The 21,528-nt window shown below is 41.9% G+C and overlaps 1 protein-coding gene across 1 annotated transcript in view; it reads right to left on the bottom strand.

The window, feature by feature from the left end:
- ntm (neurotrimin) overlaps positions 1-21,528 on the bottom strand; it is a 519,740-nt gene that overhangs the window by 208,246 nt on the left and 289,966 nt on the right. The window lies entirely within an intron of this gene.

Genomic DNA, 21,528 nt, shown 5'->3' with positions numbered 1-21,528 from the left:
TGGTAGTGATCAAGTTGTCTGTTACCCACAAGAGAGGTTGATATCAAAGAGCCGAGTTATAAGTAAAGCATTCTTAAGATAACTAGAAACACTCAAACATGGCCCACCTTCGAAACATTTAAGTTTTAAAAGTGTTTCATGCAAAGTAAAATAAGCCAAGTAAAATCCCAAGGTTTATTCTCACATCATCATCATGGGAAAACAAATGGGGTTTGTGGTTTTCTACAGTCCTGAGTGAATGTGCCCTGAGGTAAAATAAAATCCATTTTAAATTGAACTGAACTTTTGTCCTCAAACTTTTGGCAGCACTGTGTGACTGAATGAAATGTCAAATCACTGACGAAAAATCGTTCATCTCTGTATTTGGCAGACTTACATATCTGTGGGAAAGTACGTTCAGGTTTCATGTTTTGCCAAGTAAAATTCTTGGGATCATGGATTTATTCACAATTTTGATTTATATTCAAGGTTTCTGAACCTGTGGTCGCTTGAAAAACGTTTAGCTTTCTTAAAGAGTAAATAGCTTCCAATCAAAGACGGCATAAGGTTTTCATACACAGTTGGGAAATAGAAACAAGTTGCAGCAGCTTTGACCGCTGAGTTGAGTGCACATAGCAACATAATCTATAATATCTGTTAGAAAATGTCAAAAGTCATATTATCTTAAAGTGAAAGGAAACGACTGAATGGCGGCGCCACTAAACGAAGACCCACTGAGTTACAGCATTACAAACTCATTGGTTTTTCCCACCGGAGGGCATACTTATTTTTCTGAGATGAGATCACATGCACAGTAATGTTCGGTTTCACAATCGAGCCATCAGAAATGTGTTTATCTAAGGATACAGCGTGTAGGACAGACAGGAGATAGAGCTGACACACCAGCTCCATCTTTGTTTAACACAAATACAATTCCTTGACATTGAATATTTTCCAGAGGAATTTAGTTTCTGCTTTTGCATCATGATATTATCACACTAAATTGATCTACCACAGCAACTGCTAGTGAATCTGTTACCTTGTGGTGTCATCCACACTCTGAGCCCACAGCTGTGATCTGTGTGAGGCATCAGTAAGTAAGGGAGCAGCAGAGTTGGGTTTAAATGGCAGGAAGTGACTATAAAAACAAACAGGTGGGTTGTCGTGCACACATTTATAGGTCGAGTGCCTTGATCTCTCTTGAACTGCTCTTTCATCAACATGCCGCTTTCATCTGATAAAACATGGCTGTGGATCTTGTTGGCTGTCAGCAAAGTCTTCAACTGCATTCAAGTTAGCTGAGTAAATGAAGACAGGAAATAACTCCCCGCTTGCGCTCGTGAAAATTTCATGAAATATATAGGAAAGGGGAATACATAAAGAGAACTGGGAAATACGGTGGTTTCGGACGACAGTTCAATTATTGTAGTTGATGGGAAGGCAACCTGACTCTTCATCTGCATGCCGGCGAGACGATATTAACTGTGATCGCCATACCTCATGTGTCAGGTCCCAGCAAAAATGCTTGGCGAAGGATATTCATCATTTATTACAACTCCACCTGTCCTAGTTTCACCTGATCAATGCCGTGTGCAAATAAGGATGAATGAATCCGGCATCGACGTCTGATGAGGACTGGCGCCGGGCTGGGATGCTGATATCTTTATAAGAGGATTTGTCAGATTGGGTTTCTCAGTGTGAGGACAGGAGAGGCTGCAGAGACACATGCCCTCCATCCGGGCACCGTTAATGAGGATCATCTGCTCTCAAAGAGTCCGGGGACAAGGATGAGGACATTTAATACCCTAGGGGGATAGGGAGAGTTTAAAGGCTCTGGTGGTGAGTCATGCTCACACTCACCTACCAACAACCCTTCTACACATGCTGTAGACAGATCACAGGACATAGGGAAACGAATATGAACTCACAGTGTTTTTCCACAAATTCCATTATACCCAAATCTTGATGGAAGTTAGTTGAGAGGTTGCAGAGTTCAGACCCAAACATAGAATCTCCAAAATGAAAATGTTCCCATACATACTAGTCACCCTGCAGCCTATTGCACTAGCTTAGTGTACGTTCTCTCCTAAGTTCGGGTGTCAAGTCCACACTAAACGATACGTTGAAACTAGTTAGTTTGATACTTAAGTTGTGTTGTGTTTGGTTGCATTACGGAAATGTAAGCTTCATCTTCCACACTAACCAGAATATTGTCGAAAATGGCGTTTCATTTCCTGTGGCCAATCAGTGAAAATCACTCCTTGATGCAGTGTTTATTGATATTATCATTATTAATATTATATTATCATTATTATTGTGTTGTCTCTGCCGAATTGTCTTTAAACACTTTGCTCCGTAATACCGAAGAGGCTGGAACGGAAAAAAAATAGATAACGTTGGTAACACTAGGACAAAGCATTATGATTAGGTGATGACAGACAACCTTAACCTACACCTAGTGCAAAATAACAACAGTGGCATCGCGTGGTGCCACGTCATATACAACATGGGGTAATATAAGGGCAACGTTACCCTTTTATTGTTTGGCAGATTAAATTGTAACGTTACAACAAACTGTATACAGTGATCGCTTACACTGGCAAACTGTTATACATGAGTAGCTGTTAATTAGTAGGTTATCTAATCCAATGCCAGCAGGTTGGTAATCCTCTGTCACTCCACGTTAGTATTAATCAAAATCATCATATGTATCAATGGGGTGGAATCAATCCCAGAGAACGTGTTGCTGACGCATAACAGCCTGCCACTCCTCCTCATCCTCCAAGTTAACCCATTTTTCAAAATGATGCACCATGACGACTCATTTTAAGGAGGACTTTACACCTACTAAGGGCTAGGTGTAAGTTTTAAGTTGAAACTTATGCCTACGTTAAAAAAAATTCCGCAAATTCCGACCTAAGTTATAACTTATGTCAACCATGGTCAAAATTGATCCGGTCTGTTTTGCTTGTTTTATAAAGTATAAATCATCACACCACAAGGGTTAAGACATGATATAGGCTGTACACGGAGCATTCTTATCCTGTATACATGATTGTAATACTGTCACAGTTTCTGGTGCAGGTATGTCTGACTCGTCCAAATCCAGACACTTTTACAAACTAAGTTATCCAAGCAGCTAGGACTGAAACCGGCTTGGTTTCTTCTGGATTAACCACATTTCGTGGCTATGTGTACAAATGGTTCATGACAGTTTGAGAACAGTTTGTCACGGCAATCACCTGCATTGGTTTGATACTGAAGAAGCACCTTGTCTCTAAACTGATTCATGGATGGATTTACAGTTAGGTTCCACTGGCTGTAGCAGTGTGTGTATGATACCTTTGTGTTTAGATTTGACTGAGTTATGACGCCAAGAAGAAGTTTGGGGAGACAATGACTAAAAGACTGCAAATTTTGGACACTGTTCTTATCTGTTCAGGGCTCAGTACCTGAAAGTGCAAACACTTTAAAAACCAAAAACCTGACTGTGTTATAGTATATTAGTATACATACATATACGTATATTAGTATATATATGTACACTACTTAAATAACTGCAAAAACATCCCATCTTCCATTGAATGTCTCTGCAGTACAGAAGCACGAGCGTCTATGCAAAACCAATTAATGCTGCCTGGAGCTAGGTATTCAAAACGCAGTGTTTGCTTAGAAATCACAGGGTGAGGTTCATACCATTGTGTACCTTAGTCTCCCCCAACTGTGAGTATCCCACCCCAGAGGGATCAATTAAAACCTGATGCATAATCTGTCTCAGCATTGGAAGAAGAAACAGAGAACACTGTAAATTCATGAAGAGAAATCGAGAGGGTGGTGGGGGAGGATGCTGGGCGATAGGGAGTGAGGAAAGCTTTTCACGTCTCTTTTGCCTCTCTCTGTCTCTTACTGGGTAGTCTTACATTGCCCTAGCCTACGTCTGGCTAGTCCACACAGCATTCCCGGATGGGAGAAAAACGTTCTCTGGTTTATTGGAATTTCTTTAAACCAATCACAATCGTCTTGGGCGGAGCTAAGCGCCGAACAGAGACAAGGTGCCTCTGCAAAATAGTCTCAGGAAGGAACTTGTTTTGGTGGAACATGTGTACGTTCAAAAGTAATTTTAGTCGTGCAACAAAAAACTCAGATTGGACAGATAGTCTAGCTAGCTGTCTGGATTTACCCTGCAGAGATCTGAGGAGCAGTTAACCATAGTCCTCACAAATCCACCAGAGGTTAGAACGCCAACACAGAGAAAGAGAAAGGGGACGGACATTCGGCCGTGAAGAGTGACCTCCGGCAGAATATCGGAAGTGGAACATCGTGGATATAGACTACTTACTGGGCAACGGAGCACACAACAACAATGCTGATTGATGTAAACACACGTTTGCAAAAATATCTCAAACAGGCTAGCTCCACACTAAACTGTGACAAAATCATTTCCATCCAATATATTGTAAGGATTCATACCCTGTCATTTTAAGCGCCATAGCAACTTTCACCTCAGTTCCCCTCCATATGTTGACCCTTTGAAAAGACCTCACTATCAGCTTGATTTCTTCGCTTCTCTCAGAACCTATCCATGAAAACTTTTGGCAATTGTTTTAAGCAGCTGCATGCTGTCAAACTGGAGGCTCTGAAGGATTGACTTAGTTCTGCATTACTTGAAATGAGAAATGGCTATCCACGCTCAATAGCAGCGGAGGATGCAACACATGAGCAACTTCTGTGATTTCACAGTTGTTCAGATAAGTGAGTGGAAATCCACACAAAATACCATACCTCGCACACTGTTTGAAGATGCTGCAGTTGTTTGTTTGCAGACCCTTTCAAGACAAATTTGCTCTGGCAAAGTAGAACACAATGCAGAGGCATGACAAATTTCAGAAAATCACACCATATCTGCCGAGCATGGCACATAAGTCGGCCCGAGTGGACATAGCTAGGAGAGAGAGAGAGAGACAGAGAGAGAGAGAGAGAGAGAGAGAGAGAGAGAGACAGAGAGAGAGAGAGAGAGAGAGAGAGAGAGAGAGAGAGAGAGTCTGTGGAATGATTAATCCGTATTCATTTTGAGAGGATGCAGATGGCTCTGATGTTCCAAACCACTCCAAGTGGACCTGCAGACGTGAGGGCAAGCAAAGTAGTCACGTCTCATCAGTTCTTTGTATTGTGGAAAATGTCAGGTTTCTTGGCTGGTTTCAAGGATTATGTTTCAACCACATGGACAAACAGACAAATCCTGTGTTGTGTGTTGTTCAACAAAAAGCATACCAGGCTAGCACAAGTCAGTCACAATAGCTCTTGGAGATTCTTTCTATTCACTCTCTACTCTTCTGTTAACGGCCCCCCTGGCATTTTGTTCACAATTGTACATTGTTTTGGTCCATAAAAAAAGCTACTGATTAAATTTAAGTTTTCTGAGCTAACAACCAGCTACCAAACGTGATATCTCATTTGCTTAGCTCGCTCACTAACAGGACAACAGGACAATGTGTCTTCCTAACATACAGCGAGCCTACTGAGGCAGATATCGGACAGACAGCAGAAAATAGTCCAGATATACCATGAGCGATTGCACACCGCGAGGAGGGGATGAGATTTTTTTCCGTTGTGATATTTAGCCAACACTGCTCTTTTTTCACTCTGATTGGGGGGGGGGGGTTGCCACCCTGTGCCCCCTTCTAGCCCTGCCCCTACTTGTTTCTATACAGTTGGAGTGCGATTTCAGTGTCAGTGTTTGACCAATGACATGGTGAAAGAGCCCGGAACTTTGCAAAAATAGAGCCAGGGGGGCGAAACACTGAAACAATCTGATATTCGCTCGTTCGCTCATTCACATCACCTCCAGTTAGGAAGAGGCATCATAGCTGTCTCAAAAGGATTGCACTGGAGCAGTTTATATTCTGACAGAGGAGGTTCATTGATGAGGTCCAGATTTGATCTGATTTGATTGGACCCTTAGGATGTATCAATGTGTGTCTTTTGAGATGAAACAATAAATGCTACATTCTAGGCTTCTAATCCTTGAGGTCAAATCTCTAGGTTGCACACCTATTTTGTAATTACAGTAAATATGTCATTAATTTGATTAAAGCGTTAATTAGCAAATAATTCTATGTCAGCACTCGTCGTCATATCACCCATGTAGAGCATTAATATAAAATCTGTATCGTAAAACATTAAGATGGTATAGTGGTTATCTTTCTGTTCTAAATAATGTGCAAACTAATGCAGTCAGGTGCTTTAAACATCTAAGCAGATCATCTATGAAAGGAGGAATCTGTATTGTATGATATTTCTGTCAACTTCTTGTTCTTGGAATGTGTTTGTGCGAAGAAGAGGCGGACAGACAAACTTCAGTGCTGATGTCATAAAACCATGTCGATGTCATAAAATTAAAAGACACTAATCATGGTGCCAACATTTGAATTTGATATACCTTCTCAATAGGGCCGTATGTGATTGCTGTGTGGGTGAGAAGCAGCACGATTCAGCGGTCTACCACCCACAGTTTCCTTGGAAAATATGAAAAGAACTATTAACAGGAGGCATAGCAAGACACGGCAAATGAAAGCCATTTATTTCATAAGTGCACTGTACCTTATCATCACTCTGCAAATGAATGTGTTGACAAAGGCATGAATGGAACAAAATCATCTTAGTGATTTTATTAGCAATTGGTACAAGTTTTAAAAGATTGGTTTTGTTTGAATTAATTACAACAGGAGAAGCAACGGTAAAATTGTGTTTTTTATTACCTTTGAATTCCATCAAATAGAGAGAGAAACGAAGCTGCCTACCTTTCTGCTTCCTGTTATGTGGCTTTCAATATCTATGCTAGAATGTTAACAACAGATTGCCTGTACTGATTTACTGATTTTTATAAACCAATCCCCATTTAAAGATCAAGAATAAAGACCAGATTGTGACTGTTATAGTGCAGCAGCAGCAGCAGACGGTCTTGCATGGTCGGCATGTTACAAAAACAGAATACAGGTAATGTTGCAGTAAACTGCATCGTCAGGCATATGTTGGCTATTCCCCAAAAACCCATGTGGATTCCCAGGAGTTCTGGCGGGCTGATCTGCTGCAGGAGAGTTAGCCAGCTGCAGCTTAGCCATATGTTCCCATGTCATTTAATGCCCTGGGTATACCAGATGAACCACACAGAGATGGGACAAACCAGAAGAATCATTTAATTCCAACATTAATATGTCCAAGAAAATATGCTGGGTGAGAAAAATAATAATTCTAAAAGCTGTTCAGACTAAATGCAAAATAAATTTTAGAGGCAGTGCGATTGCAGATAGTCGATTGGAAGAGACAAGTGGGCATGAAGAAACGTAATAATTTCATTTATTGTATGTATCCGCACATTTAACATATATAAGCAATATATAAACCCTTTGTACATAAATTATAACACACTATAATAAAATTCTAAAGCTTTGATTTCCTAAAGCCTCTTCTGAAGCATCTATAACTGTTATAAACAGCTAATAAATGCTTAATGACATTGTATAACAGCGCTGTATGATTTCACTCAACATCTTATAGTGTTTAATTCATTAACTGTTTATACACATGAGGGACAGGTTTCAAAGTGTCAAAACTCTAAATAAAGTGTTGATGATCTTTATGTGGCACAGGATGTATGTTTAGGACATATCTGTCCTAGTCTGGCTTTGCCAGACCTTCCTCCACAGTGCTGCGGAGGAGGGTCTGGCTAGTCCACACAGCATTCTGGGATGGGAGAAAAATGTGCTCTGGTTTATTGGCATTTCTTTAAACCAATCACAATCGTCTTGGTGCCACGGTGCCTCTGCAAAATTGCTGGATTTACCCTGCAGAGATCTGAGGAGCAGTTAACCATAGTCCTCAGAAATCCACCGGAGGTTAGAACGCCAACACAAAGAAAGAGGAAGGTGACAGAAATCCGGCCGAAATTGAAAGACATCCAGCGGAATTTCTGGCGGCACCTGAACAATTCCGGAAGTGGAATGCCATGGATATAGACTAATCTGTGCAAGTTAAAAATGTTACAACATGACCAAAAGATACTTATTATTCTGAGTCTCCATGATTCTTACAAAAATGTAAAAGGTAGAGAAAGTGCAGGAAAATAACAAGAAGAATGGAACACATTAATATTTAGTCCTATGGGGTAATACTTAGATATGTACAGGTGCATACTGTAGTCAACATTTACAGCATATTCTTCATCTACTCGACAACTCGACTTGTTGAATAAGTTATTAATGGCCTCTTGATCTCAGCTAGCACATTAATGAGAAAAAATGCTTCCCCATACATACTACGTTGCTGACAGATCACAAAGACTTGTCTTCATAAAAGCTGGTTTTATGAATATTCTCCCTTGAGCTGTGTTGCTGCCCACTGCACACATCTGAATGCTGACTTAAGCTTGTGTTACGCCGTCCGACAAAGGAGATGATTTAAACGCTGCTACATTGACGGTCACCAACGTGCCCATCACACGCTTTCTTTATACAAATATCTGCAGCACAAAGCCCCAGCAATGTGTCTGTGCAGTCTCCACTGAGCGTCTCAGAAACATTATTAGGCTTTAGAGAGGTAAACGTCCTCAGCCCGTCGGAGGGCTCTTTGGCCGGCAGCCTCCTGCTGTCACTGTTTGGTATGCAGAGGCTGAGATGCATGGTGTTCTGCGTCTGCAGCTCCCTCACTGACTGGAAAGCTCTCCTCTCTCTCCAGGCTAATTGACTGTAATGAAATTGCCGGAGACAATCTTGAGAGCAGACTTAATTGATAAAGGGAATCATGGAAATGAAAAAAGGACCACTAGGTGACAGAATGTGGAGGCTTTTGGAGAGTCCTGATGTCATTTCTCTCTGTCTCAGTGGAAATAATTGCGTCTGCCTCTGTGCACATATGGGATTGGAGGCGTTGAGGGTGGCGGGGGGATAGTGGTGTTGACTGTAGGGGTAGTGATGGTGTACATGTAGCACCTAAAATCTCCTTAAGCAAACAGCAAGCATTCCAACCATAAGAATATGACAGATGTTATATATATACATATAATAGATCCTGTTACCCTACCGCCATCAGATATATTTTCTTTTAATTAATCTCCTCTCGTTGTTAAGTGATTATCACGGCATCATGCTGTAAAAACATATTTACAAGCTTACATGAAGACAGTGAGGACACAGCACACGAACCCCCTGCTGCTACAGTAAGATTCAGTATATATGCTCTGTTTGTACATCTGGTGTTGTATGAGGAGCAGTGTTGGTTACTTTAAAAAAGTAATTAGTTATAGTTACTCACTACTTGTTCCAAAAAGTAACTGAGTTAGTAACTGAATTACTCTATAATAAAAGTAACTCGTTACCAGGGAAAGTAACTATTTGCGTTACTGTTAAAAAAAAGTTGCTATATGTCAAAGAATTTGGATTTTTTTTCAGCAGTTTTTTTGCTGTGAGGTAGAAAGATCTAGAGCTTTAGCTGCTTGGAGGACTTTGCTCCGAGTCCTTCTTTGCTAGTGGATGGCGAGCTATCATCTGTGGTGGAGGTATCGGTGTTTTTGGCCACTAGCTTTGTAGATGCGTGTGTCGTTGTGAGATGCTTCATTAAATTAGAGTTGCTTACAACAGATGTCGACAAAGTCTTCGCTCCTGGACATAATGTACACATTACATGCACGTTCTTGCCTTTGACCACAATGAATTTGAAGTAGTGCTTATATCTCCACCTTGAAAATGTCAACTTTTCATCAGATTGCTCCTGACTCGCCATCTCTGCTGCTTCATCGAATCTCTGTTTAGCTGTCGTGTGTGTGTGTGTGTGTGTGTGTGTGTGTGTGTGTGTGTGTGTGTGTGTGTGTGTGTGTGTGTGTGGCGCGTGCTGTCATGTGTGTAAAAACACTGGCTCTGATTGGCTACCATGAAACATGACTCTGCCTTAGCCAATCATAATCGCTTACCTCATTATTAACCCACCTCCTCACTAGCTGTGAGCCAGGGGTGCGTTCGGATTACACAGTTTATTCAATCAATGCATAGTAACGCACCGCATTTAACGTCTAGTAACGTTAACGTCGTTGTAATGACAGGAAAAGTAAGTTAGATTACCCCGTTACTGAAAAAATAACGTCGTTATCTAACGCCGTTCCTTTAAACGGCGTTGTTCCAAATACTGATGATGAGACTAGTCTATATATCAATGACGTTCCACTTCTGGGATTGTTCAAGTGACGCCGGAAATTCCGCTGAATGTCCCTCTTTTCAACCGGATGTCCGTTACCTTCCTCTTTCTTTGTGTTGTAATTTTTCCGATAAAGTTAATGAATTAAAAAAAAGCTCTACTTTGGCTCGGCTACAGCTCTGTGTCTGTCCCTCTGCTTCGGATTCACTCACCACTGAGTCTGACTTCATGTCCCGACCACAACACTATCTGACTCTCTGTTACTGCGTAATGTTGAAAGTTTCTCATTAAAAAATGTTTATATTTATAGCATCTAAACAAAGTTTTGTGTTGGAGTTTGTAACATTCCAAAATCTTAATTTTGATTTAAAGATACTAATAATCTGTATCGGCCTTGAAGAAACTGTATCTGTCGATCCCTGGCTACTATCACTTGACGGGGGACACTTATAATAATTTTGGTGTCTGTGTCCTCTTTACTTCCACTTTCTCTAACAAGCTAATCTCCCATGAACTCAGTACACTCCTTTAACAGGTTCACTGTCGGCTGCAACATTCCACTTTTCATCTGGGGCTAGCTGTGCTCATGAATGAGGTCAACACAAAGGGCTGGGTGCTGCCAATGTGCTGGCTGCAGGAACATCTGTGATGGGGAGCTGCCGCAGTTGGCAGCAGCAGATGCCAGCTGTGTAGACCCATGGATCTGCCTGTCCCACCGGAGCGCCGGGCCACAATGCTGTGCCACACAGCAGAATTGCAAAGCGAGCTGACTGTCATCTCATCAAAATATCACTTTGCTGCCATGCAAGCTGCTCACTGCCAACACCTGGGCTCCTCAGTGCTCAGGGGAAAAAAGGGAAGAGAAACACAGCCGCAGCAGCCAATGGCAGCTTTAAACCAACCGAGTGGACTTGAGAAAAGCTTGGAATATTGCTCTGCATTGTCTGACAGCACAGCTGAAGTTCAGTTGTTCTGGGAAACAGAATGACGCCGTGGGGTGTTGTCAGGGGTTATTAAGGCTGAAAGCACAGACAAATGATGGATTTTGTGCATTCTGACAGGCTCTCAGATGTAATCACATATTAGGAGGACTGCTACAGCATTGCAATTATCGCTGTAAAAATGGAACGATGTTCAAATGCAATTTTTGTTTTTTCAGGTCCAGAGTGCTGATTATGAGGAGTGCTGAGATAGCCATTGTTCTTTCAACAGATGCAAGAAATCTGTACTATCCATTCTACATACATCATGGCCTCACTGAGAGTAAAGTGTGAGGGCTTACCTTAGGGGCCATTACACACAGAAAGTGATTGCCACCCAGAAGTCATCCATTTTCAACAAGAACTGAACGGGCAGGGGGGAAGCTGCAGGCTGTCTGGTAGTCAGAGCAGGGCTCACTCATCAAACACAACCAGTCACACTGTGCAGTTATTATCAAGGACTTTGCTTGACTATAAAAATTACAGCTCTGACTTTTCAGTTGTGGTGGAAAAGTGAATCCTTGCTGTGTGGTTTCCATCAATCAGAGCACTGTCACTGAAATTATGGGAGAGAATTTGCATAGCAAAGTGGGTTAATGAACTAAGAAAAGTTAAATGTATATTGTATTGTACTCTATGCTATTCTACTCTAACCTGACGCGCCAGATGGTTTGTTAAACAGAACCATGTGAGAAGCCGTCATTGGAAACTTTTTGGAAAAGGGCAGGCACTTTCAAAAAAATACCTGGCAGGTGATTGGATGAACCATCTGTCTATCACGTCCACCATTGTTGTTTTAAACGAACAGTTACAGCCGTCACACACACCTAAACCACACTGTAGCTGCCAGTAGCTCCTCACCGGACGCTGACTGGTTCGGTCCGCAGCTGTCCAGACACAAACGCTTTTACTTGAAGCCTGACAAGATGGACTTTCGTGTCATATGTGATCCCGCGATTCTCGCATGATCTCGTGATATCGCGATAATACTAGCTGACTTGTCATGGACTAGTAAACAAAAGAAAAAATGGACATATATTAAAACGCATAACTTGTCCTGGTCCTGGTCCAAGGTTGATTCAACAACATCCTGTGGTTGTGATTACGGCAAGTGTGTGTTAATAATACAGCTCTCAGATTAAAGTTCAAAATGCCACAAGTTTTGACCACCAGGGGCAGCAAACACACATTGATCAGCTAATCTGTCAGAGGTAACAGAAGAAGAGCAAAGTGATTGAATAGTGTCTTCCACATTCCACATATTACATTATTTTAAGAAATGAGTGCATGCACCGGCTTCTCTACTACTATTAGGAACTGCACATACAATGAATGGCAGTTACTGAAAAAATACCAGTCATAGATAGTATAAAAAAATGTTGTTTGATATCGCAAAGGATCATAACTTTAACACAAGGAAGCACATTCCTGTTATCCTGGCATTACATGGGTTGTCTGTCAGTTCCAGAGTTTATACCAAGATTAGACTGATTGCTCTGAGGACTGGTCCAGGCCTCGCTCCGAGCTATATCTCAGGCCTTTTAACCCATCAGGAGCTGGGTGGCAGCCTCAGGTCCTCAGGCAGTGCTTGGTAGAGACTGAAGACAACAGGCGATCTGGCCTCAGTTGTGGGGGCCGCCAGGCTTCTGAACCACCTGCCTGAGCTGAGAATTCCTGGTCCTGTGTTATCGATTAAAAAGTCTCACATTGCCAGACTTTCCTCCACAGCGCTGCGGAGGAGGGTCTGGCTGGTCCACACAGCATTGTGGGATGGGAGAAAAAAGTATTCTGGTTTAATGGCATTTCTTTAAACCAATCACAATCGTCTTTGGCGGCGCTAAGCGCCAAACGGAGCCACGGTGCCTCTGCAAAATAGCCTCGGGAAGGAACTTACTACGTTTAAAGGTTAGTCATGCAACAGAAAACTCAGATTGGACAGATAGTCTAGCTAGCTGTCTGGATTTACCCTGCAGAGATCTGAGGAGCAGTTAACCATAGTCCTCAGAAATCCACCAGAGGTTAGAACGCCAACACAAAGAAAGAGGAAGAAAACGGAAATCTGGTCGAAATGAGGGACATCGAATTTCCGGCAGCATCGGAGCAATCCTGGAAGTGGAACGTCGCGGTTAAATAACTTCTTTTGACTTGTAAAATGTGTCGTTTTTTTCACATGTTGTACATCTGTATCAATTGTGCAATGGCATGGCTTTTATTTAATATTATAAGGATTTTATTTTACCCAGGCCCTTGCTTGTCACTAACTCTACTTTTCCATTAAACTGCACAGTACAAGCAGTATATTTTCCCCATGAATGAGCTGAGGATACAGAAGTGAAACAAATGTTTTATATAAATACGCAACATCATAAATGATGCAAAACAACAGAAGTCATAATATCTGGGACACGTGAAAAAAAGAATCTATGCCCTGCAGATTGACATTCATTATCATGAAAGCAACTGAAGCTTTTTGTATCTCATAAACAATGTCATGGTGGGTGTGGGTCGCACAATGCATCTTTACACTGTGAGAAGAATTAAACCTCTGCAATTTGAAAGAGACAGCTGATCAAATGTGCTTAGAGTGGATGTGGTCCTGAGATACAAGACAGAGAGACTCTACACTTCTAAAGTTGAGAACACTTTAAATAGGCAGCTGTATCTTAAGTGTGTGTGTGTGTGTGTGTGTGTGTGTGTGTGTGTGTGTGTGTGTGTGTGTGTGTGTGTGTGTGTGTGTGTGTGTGTGTGTGTGTGTGTGTGTGTGTGTGTGTGTGTGTGTGTGTGTGTGTGTGTGCTTGATTATAAAATGGAGAAGAGGCCAAAACAACAGCATGTTTTATCTCTTATCATTCACAACCACAGTTACAGCAGTTTGCTGAGGAGCCACATGGGGTAAACCAGAGGGGTTGTAAACGGAAATGATCATCATCTAGCGTGCATGCTACTGTGATCCCAGATGTGACTCTGCTGGGTGGCAAGGAGCAAGTGGGTCAAAACTAAAGGGGTGTAGCAATAATTTACTGGGGGAAGACAATGAGACATGTTCAGACCAGGGCTTGATGCATAGACTGTCTAAGTGCAAACAAAAGATTTGGATCGCTCCCTGGTGGCTGGCTGCAGTATAGGTCATAAGCTCCGCCCCCTCCATGTTAGGGGATGGGACATGGACCAAACAAAAAAATAAAAGTACACGTCAAATAAATCTTTTCCAAAAGATGGTTTCTGTCATTTTAGGTAGTTCTTATTACACTGATGTTCACTTTTCTGATCAGTTTGGTTTTTATCAGTTATTTGATGCTATAAAAACGGGGTGAAACATCATGATTGACAGCTGAGATTGACTCGGGCGGGTGTATGGGCGAGACTTGGATAGTGCTGCTCCACCACCCGATCACCACTGCGCAGACTCTGGCTCCAGAATTACAAGATGGCGGTGCCCGTATTTGGGATATTTTTGCTGCACTTTTGTACAGTGAGAGTAAGTGGAGACGCTTCGTCCATCTTTATATACAGTCTGTGGTTCAGACACTGGCCTGTTCCACTGGCTACTTTTGGAATAAGGAGGGGAGGACTGTTCAAGGATGCTAGTTAGAGTGATGGAATTGGCTCTGTGATTCTCCATTATCTGTCTTCCTTTCCTCATAATGTACCTTTCCTTCTGCCCCATCGATTGCAGCTACTGGATGTTGTCATTAAATCAATTCTTCCCAGAGGAGGAATGGTTTGTGTATGAACAGACCTTGCCCTCACTATCAATGACAGCATTAGCAGCGGCATTGAAATGGATAGGGATGAAACCAGAGACAACCGGAGTGCATGGAGCAGGAAATTTATTTTCTGCTTGCTCGAGTCATTCTATAAGGCATGCATGTTTGTTTCTGCACGTGGACCGCCACACACAATATTATCTGACAGTCACTTATTCTTCCCCTTTTTCAAGGATGAAAGTCGTTTCTCGAACATTGTATCCCTCAACATAAAATCCACTGAGGTAGGACTTTTTTTGGTTGCCAAACAACAAAGAATAACTTTGAAGTGCAACAATATGACGCTAGGAGGAGATGTGGAATTTTGATGGGTGACATGGTTTGTATAAGCCTAACAATATCCCCCTGCCAAAATGCTTTTAGCATATGACACAGATTACTTGTGGTTTCCAGTAACAGAGGAATACGTTTAACCTTGCTTAGCACCATTGCTGCAGTCATGCTGTAGCTGCAGTGTTATGGCCTTCTAAATGTATTTGCCATTAGACTCATTTCAAAGTTAGCAATATAAGTAGCTACAGCCATTACCTCTACACTTCAAGTACCTTCAGGATTAACTCAAGAACTAATATTCACAATGATCCAGATACCATCTCCCCCAATAGACAGAATACCTCTCTGAAAAGGAGATGAAATCCCAACAGGAACATGTATTTGTCTTCCTCTGCAATACCTCATCAACTTGTTTGACATACGGAAAACAGCAGAGTTGGTATGTCAATCTGCACAGAACCAGTGTGATACTCATGACATCTACGACTGATTTTCTGTCTTCTTACTTCTCCAAGCAGAAGTCTTTTTTCTGCACAGGGAGAGAGCAACAAAGAGACGTTTTTCCCCAACAGTAGAGCTCTTCTGCCACCAAGTGGGCGACTACATTCAGTTTCAGTTTTAAAATGTACATTCACACACACACACACACACACACACACACACACAAGCCTTTGATACACACACACAGACAAATCCAATTTGGCGGGATCATTGTGCAAATCATTGTGCCCTTTTCAAGTCTTAATATGGCCGGCAGTAATAAATACCTGAAGCACCCTGGTAGGTGCGTCAGGCTTTTGTTTTGCTATGAAAACTTAAAGTTTCACTAAATGTGTCCAATTCGCCCACTCTGACACCCCCCTTTGCTTTTAATTAGCGCGTCTCAAGGGGGACCCTTATCAGTAATGGACTATGCTCTTAATGAGGCTGGTATTAAGTCGTTCACCTCAGGGCTGATAGACTCGCAGCAACCTATGGCATGTACGTAGGCTGATAATACTGAACCTCAGTTAATTCCAATTCCTATTTTCCGCCTAAAGGTGCACTCAGAGGTTTTAATCCCCCGGCCAAACACCACACGCAGATAGTCATGATGTGGGTGTGTGTGGCTTGGGGGGGGGTGAAATCCTAATGAAGATTAGGTGAGGAAGAGCAATGGATTTCTGCTCCTTTGCAGAGAAAGGTCTTGTTCTAATAAGTGAATGAGGGGCTGCTCAGGATGGCTCCCTTGGCCTTTCAGAGACCTGGCTGGCTGGCTCTTGGGTGGTATGATGTGCGCTAATGAATGGGACTTGAAGTGAATGGGTGCTTTCAGGGATAGGGGAGAGGCAATCTAATGTGGGAGGGTTCTGCTTCAGGGCCGACGTGGTGGCGAGGCCATTTGGTGCCTGTGGATCATGCTCAGAATTTGAGATTTAGAAAGTGGATGTAAAGTCTGAAAGCACTAGGGCTGTTCCTTCCCTTGCTCTCCTTTTTGATTTGTGGACTTAAAACTAAAAGACCCACAATACATGTACAGTATATACCATGTGTGTGGGATGCAATGAAGTAACAATGAAATGTGCCTTCACTGGTGATGCTGTCTTTTAATCATTACATTAACTTCCAGATGCTGTGAATGCTGTTTCACTGATAACACTGGCGCTGAACAGAACTTGAACAAGCATTCAAAAATGTAGGATGCTAATTAGTAAAATTGAATACTACCTATACTTCATCTGATGCTTGTCTGACCTTAGAACAGTCAAAGAGAAAGATGAAACTTAAGTGTACAGCAGTATTCTCTTGTTCCCTGCTAATCATTTCCAAAATAATTAGCAAACTATTAGCACGATTTCCTACGCTTATGATAAATTGCATTGGGGTCAAAATATGGACAATATATGAAACAGGAGCATCCTATTATTGTATACATCTTTTAGGGCCAACCCTGTGCTGGAAGCTAAGAAACTACAGCTTTCACTGCAACTACAGGTGCAGTCCATCAAATCAATCAGCCGGTGATTTAAAAAAATCAAACAACAATGATTAAGGGGTTTTTAGTAGTTGGGTCTAATAAACCATTCTTTACAATGTCTAGATTCTACAATGTTTCTGTACAGACAAGTACAAGTAGAAAACTAAACTGAAAACGTAGTAAAGCTGCAATAGGTAGAAAGCAAAAAACGCTAGGATTTGAAGTAGAGTAAGAGCTCTTCCTCTCCACTCTCTGTCACACAGTCATATGCATAGAACACAGAACAGCCAATAGGAACACTCTCTGTCTTGGAAATGACCAGCGATTGGCCAAAGTCTCCCGTCAGGGGCTAGATTTTCTGAATCCTGAAAACAGAGCCGTAACGTACTGTGTCAAGGACTTAAGTCTGTAACAAAGTTGTTTGATTTAAAAAAATGACCGTTGACTTTTGGTTTCACACAGTTTCAGACAAAGTCTGTGTGTTTGACCTATTTATCACCCCGACCTGACTCCTTATGCAGAGTTGGGTTCTCTTACACAGTGTTACCAACTTTTTTCCAATGAAAGTAGCTAGCACTAGCTCCAAAAGTCGCTAAAAAAATAATTTGCATAAAGCTTTGTGGTAGAAGAAATAGAAATCTTTAGCCAAATAATCACAAACTCACTACTAGGAAGTTAGGTAGCCTATATTTGAAGTCAAAAAAGGAATTCTACAAATGGAGGGAGAAAGATCGATAAAGAATTCTTAAAGATTGCTGGCTTGCCCAGGGCCAGGCCAGCTCAGCGGCGTCTGTCTCCCGTCTCGTCCCGCTGCAGACGCGTAACTATCGGTAAGCATGGTAAGCGGTGCTTACGGGCCCGGACCAATCAGGGACCCGCGTGACTGGAAGATATTGATGGACAGCCGGGGCCCGCTATCGCATTTGGCCACTGACCAAGAGGGAGTGAGAACGGGTCAAATTAATTTCCTTGTTTCAGAGACCGTTCTCTTCACGTGTGTGACTCCAACATCTCACATTTACCATGCAAAACATTTCAGACCGTCCTGCCAACCTGTATACATTTTAACATCAATGTACGCTGTAATGATTTTTCACTATAAAGTCACTGAGAGCTGCTGCTGTTTCAATCCTGTCTGATCTCTGCAGCGGGCGGGGCTGCTGCTCCGTTCCCCCCACGACTGACTCGCACACACACACACACACACACACACACACACACACAATCACACACGGTGGATGCAGGAAAAACCGGAGATGAGACGTACAGGATGACCTAAATTGAGGACGGCTACGCTCGTTATTATAAGTGCAATGATAAGTTAAAGTCCAATAAGTACTTTATCAAACCGTATGAATGTGTGTCCCAGGCCAGGCCATGATCAGAAATTAACTAACAATGGAAAAATCAACAAGCCACTGACACATGTTCAAATTTGATTCATTCAATGATTTATTACTTTTTGTCTTAAATCCACCAGCCATTTTCATATTACACCAACATTTGCAGCATCCTGAGCCTTTTTGGTAAGGTTACTAGGAAAACTCAGCCCAGAGTAATTCATTAATAGTAATAATTATTATTCTCCCCAAAGCAAGTTTCCTTTTTTTTTTTTTTTAAAGAACTATACAAAAAACTTTTTTTGCAACTTTCACTGTATTCCGCAACTTCATTGCAACAAACACAAGAAAAGACATCGCAACTTTTATCGCAATTTTTTACAAAAGCTCCCACAAAATCAGGCCTTTTGGGCAGCAACAATCTCAAAAAAAGGCCGCGAAATCCTGGAGGGACTGCCCTTGTGTGTTTTTTCATGTGTTATGGTGAGCATTCACCAGTGTTTTTTTGTTGTTGTGGTGCGCGTAGGCTACTCCTGATTTTGTCAGTCATCTCATCTCTTATATGCTGTGTCTCTATGATCCTATCCTGTCCTATTCATGGTAGCCTACTCGTGGACATTGCACCACCATCACGTGCTGTAGTAGGGGGGCCCGCCTTGATAATCCTGCATAAGGGCCCGGTGTTGGCTCGTTACGCCACTGTGAGTACACGTCCCTTGTAGCCGTGATAAATTAACCTGAAGCTAATGCTTACCAGTTCAGGAGGAAATTAGCCAACTCTGGCTAATTCTCATGGCTGTACTAATGTTACAGCTGTAGCGCGCTGGGTTTAGGTTTTCACAGGTATATCTGGCAACCTTGACTGGCTGTCAAACTGGGCAGTTGATAACAACACACAGGCCAAAACACAAATAAATTCCATCACGGAACGGAAATTTCAAAAGAAGAAAATACTGGCATTAGCATATTTGTCAGAAAAGATAGTATTTCAACTTAGCATGTTTCCTTAATAGCTGAAGACGCATTGGGGTCATTTTTTATTTAATACAGTACATTTATTACATATTGCACCTTTAAGATCTGCCAGCATACAATTTCAAAACTGCAGCCAATGCAGTAATATTCATATTCAGCATATACACTAACCAGTACAGACAATAGAGTGTTCTGTGGGATGAATAACTCTTGGAGATGACTATTGTATTGTATATAGTATATATTGTATTATACAGTATAGCAGACTGGGGTACAACTATTAAGGCTCTTTAAGCCCAGTAGAGATATTTTTGTTTTTAATCTTAAGAAGCTCCTCCTTTGTGCAAATGTTCATCATCTTTCAATGTGTGCGTTTTCATGACAGAAAGTACAGATCGTCTCCAGCATTGTCTTCCTGTTAAGGTGGAAGTGCTTCTGAAACAACCTTTTAGAGCATCCTAAGGCTTACTGAACTGGACACGCTACTCCTTCAAATTGACAGTAAACACATCATCTGGCTGCTTCCCCATCCACAAATAGCCTGGCAATCCATTTTTGATGATGATGCTACAGCACTGGCCAAGCTCAGGGCCGCCTGCCTGACGGCTGCATATGCTTCCTGAATACATTTCTAATCAAGTTTAATTACCCTTGTATAGTACGGGGTGTGTGGACACAATGCATTTACTTTGTTGTTAAAGGATGAGGCTGGAATTGTTCTCTGTCTAATTAACTGTCATCAAATTCTGGCAAAGAATAGAGGGTTTTCACCAACGTCACGTTCTGGGCGGTAACCTGGATGCGCGGCCATGTTGGAGGCACTCGGTGTAAACAACTGAATGGAGTAATGCAGTATTGTGCACTTTGGATGCTTTAATACTTTATATCTAAACAACAGAAAAGATCATCAAAACGCGTTCAAGATGCAAAGGCATGGAAGGACCGCAAAAAAGGCGCGATATTTTGAGAAATTACAGTTTACTGGCGGTGCAGATCCCTACAAGTTGGCTCCCTCTTCTTGGATCCATGGCGACCCGTTGATTCTTCCTTCAGCTGCATATCCCGATATAGTCAACTACCTGTTTTTTTCGCCGAGCCCATACACAGCGGAAGACCTTAAATCCTACAAAAGTTTGGAGGCTTATAACCAGATGGTGTGTGAATGGGTGAGGGAGACGCAGTACCAAGTCATTATCGACCAATGTGTTGTGAAGCCAAAGTAAGTAATGCAATAACGTCTTTAATCAACCTAACCTTAACTGTATGATATCATTGTGATACTCAAGGTGTAGCCAAGTGACTCTCAATATTTTTTTTTTTTTCATTTCAAAGACCGAACAAGACAGATTTGTCCCTCGTAGATCCTGGTTGAGTGCCTCCTTTCCTCTGATAACTTCTGGCATTCCTCTCCCTGGTTTTTAATAACTTTTGGAAGTTGATAATATTCCAAATGTTTTTCTCGGTCTGACCTATTGGTACAACCTAAAACACGGCAATAATTAACCATTTTCCTTGACGCCGTTCGGGATCTACTTCAGTGCCTGTGCTTTGTTGTGATGCGGAGTACCTCCAACATGGCGACTTTGGGTCTGATGACGCATCGTGAAAACCCTCTATATGATAAGACCCAAAACAACAATGTGTTAGTCCGTCTCTCATTGCTTTCTGACTTCCCTACCCTGTCTCTGGCTCTTAGCCCCAAGCCCATTGGTTCCTACTGATGACACAAATCTTTAAAAATAGCTTAATGGTTTGTTGTTTTAAAGTAATTTACTAAAACAGCTGGCCACTTTTAGTTTTTATCAAATGATACTCAAATAGGAGGAAATGAGAGTGCATTTGTTCTGTCACCATACCAACCATTGCTGGATCACAACTCACTGTGATGTTCTGTCATGTTCTTTGACTTCTCCAGTATTTTCAACACCATCCAGCCCTGTCAACTAGCGGACAAGCTTGTTCCCTGTAGTCTGCTGTGAATTACATTACGAGTCTGGACTGGAGACAGTCCCTAACAGAGCGAAGCTGTCTAAGCAAGAGGGATGCTATCCAAACTTTTTACAAATCAAACT

Source organism: Sander lucioperca, chromosome 13, assembly GCF_008315115.2.
Source record: "Sander lucioperca isolate FBNREF2018 chromosome 13, SLUC_FBN_1.2, whole genome shotgun sequence".
Taxonomy (NCBI): Eukaryota; Metazoa; Chordata; class Actinopteri; order Perciformes; family Percidae; genus Sander; species Sander lucioperca.
The sequence above is the reverse complement of the archived record's forward strand: the minus strand, read 5'-3'. Positions and strand labels throughout refer to the sequence as shown.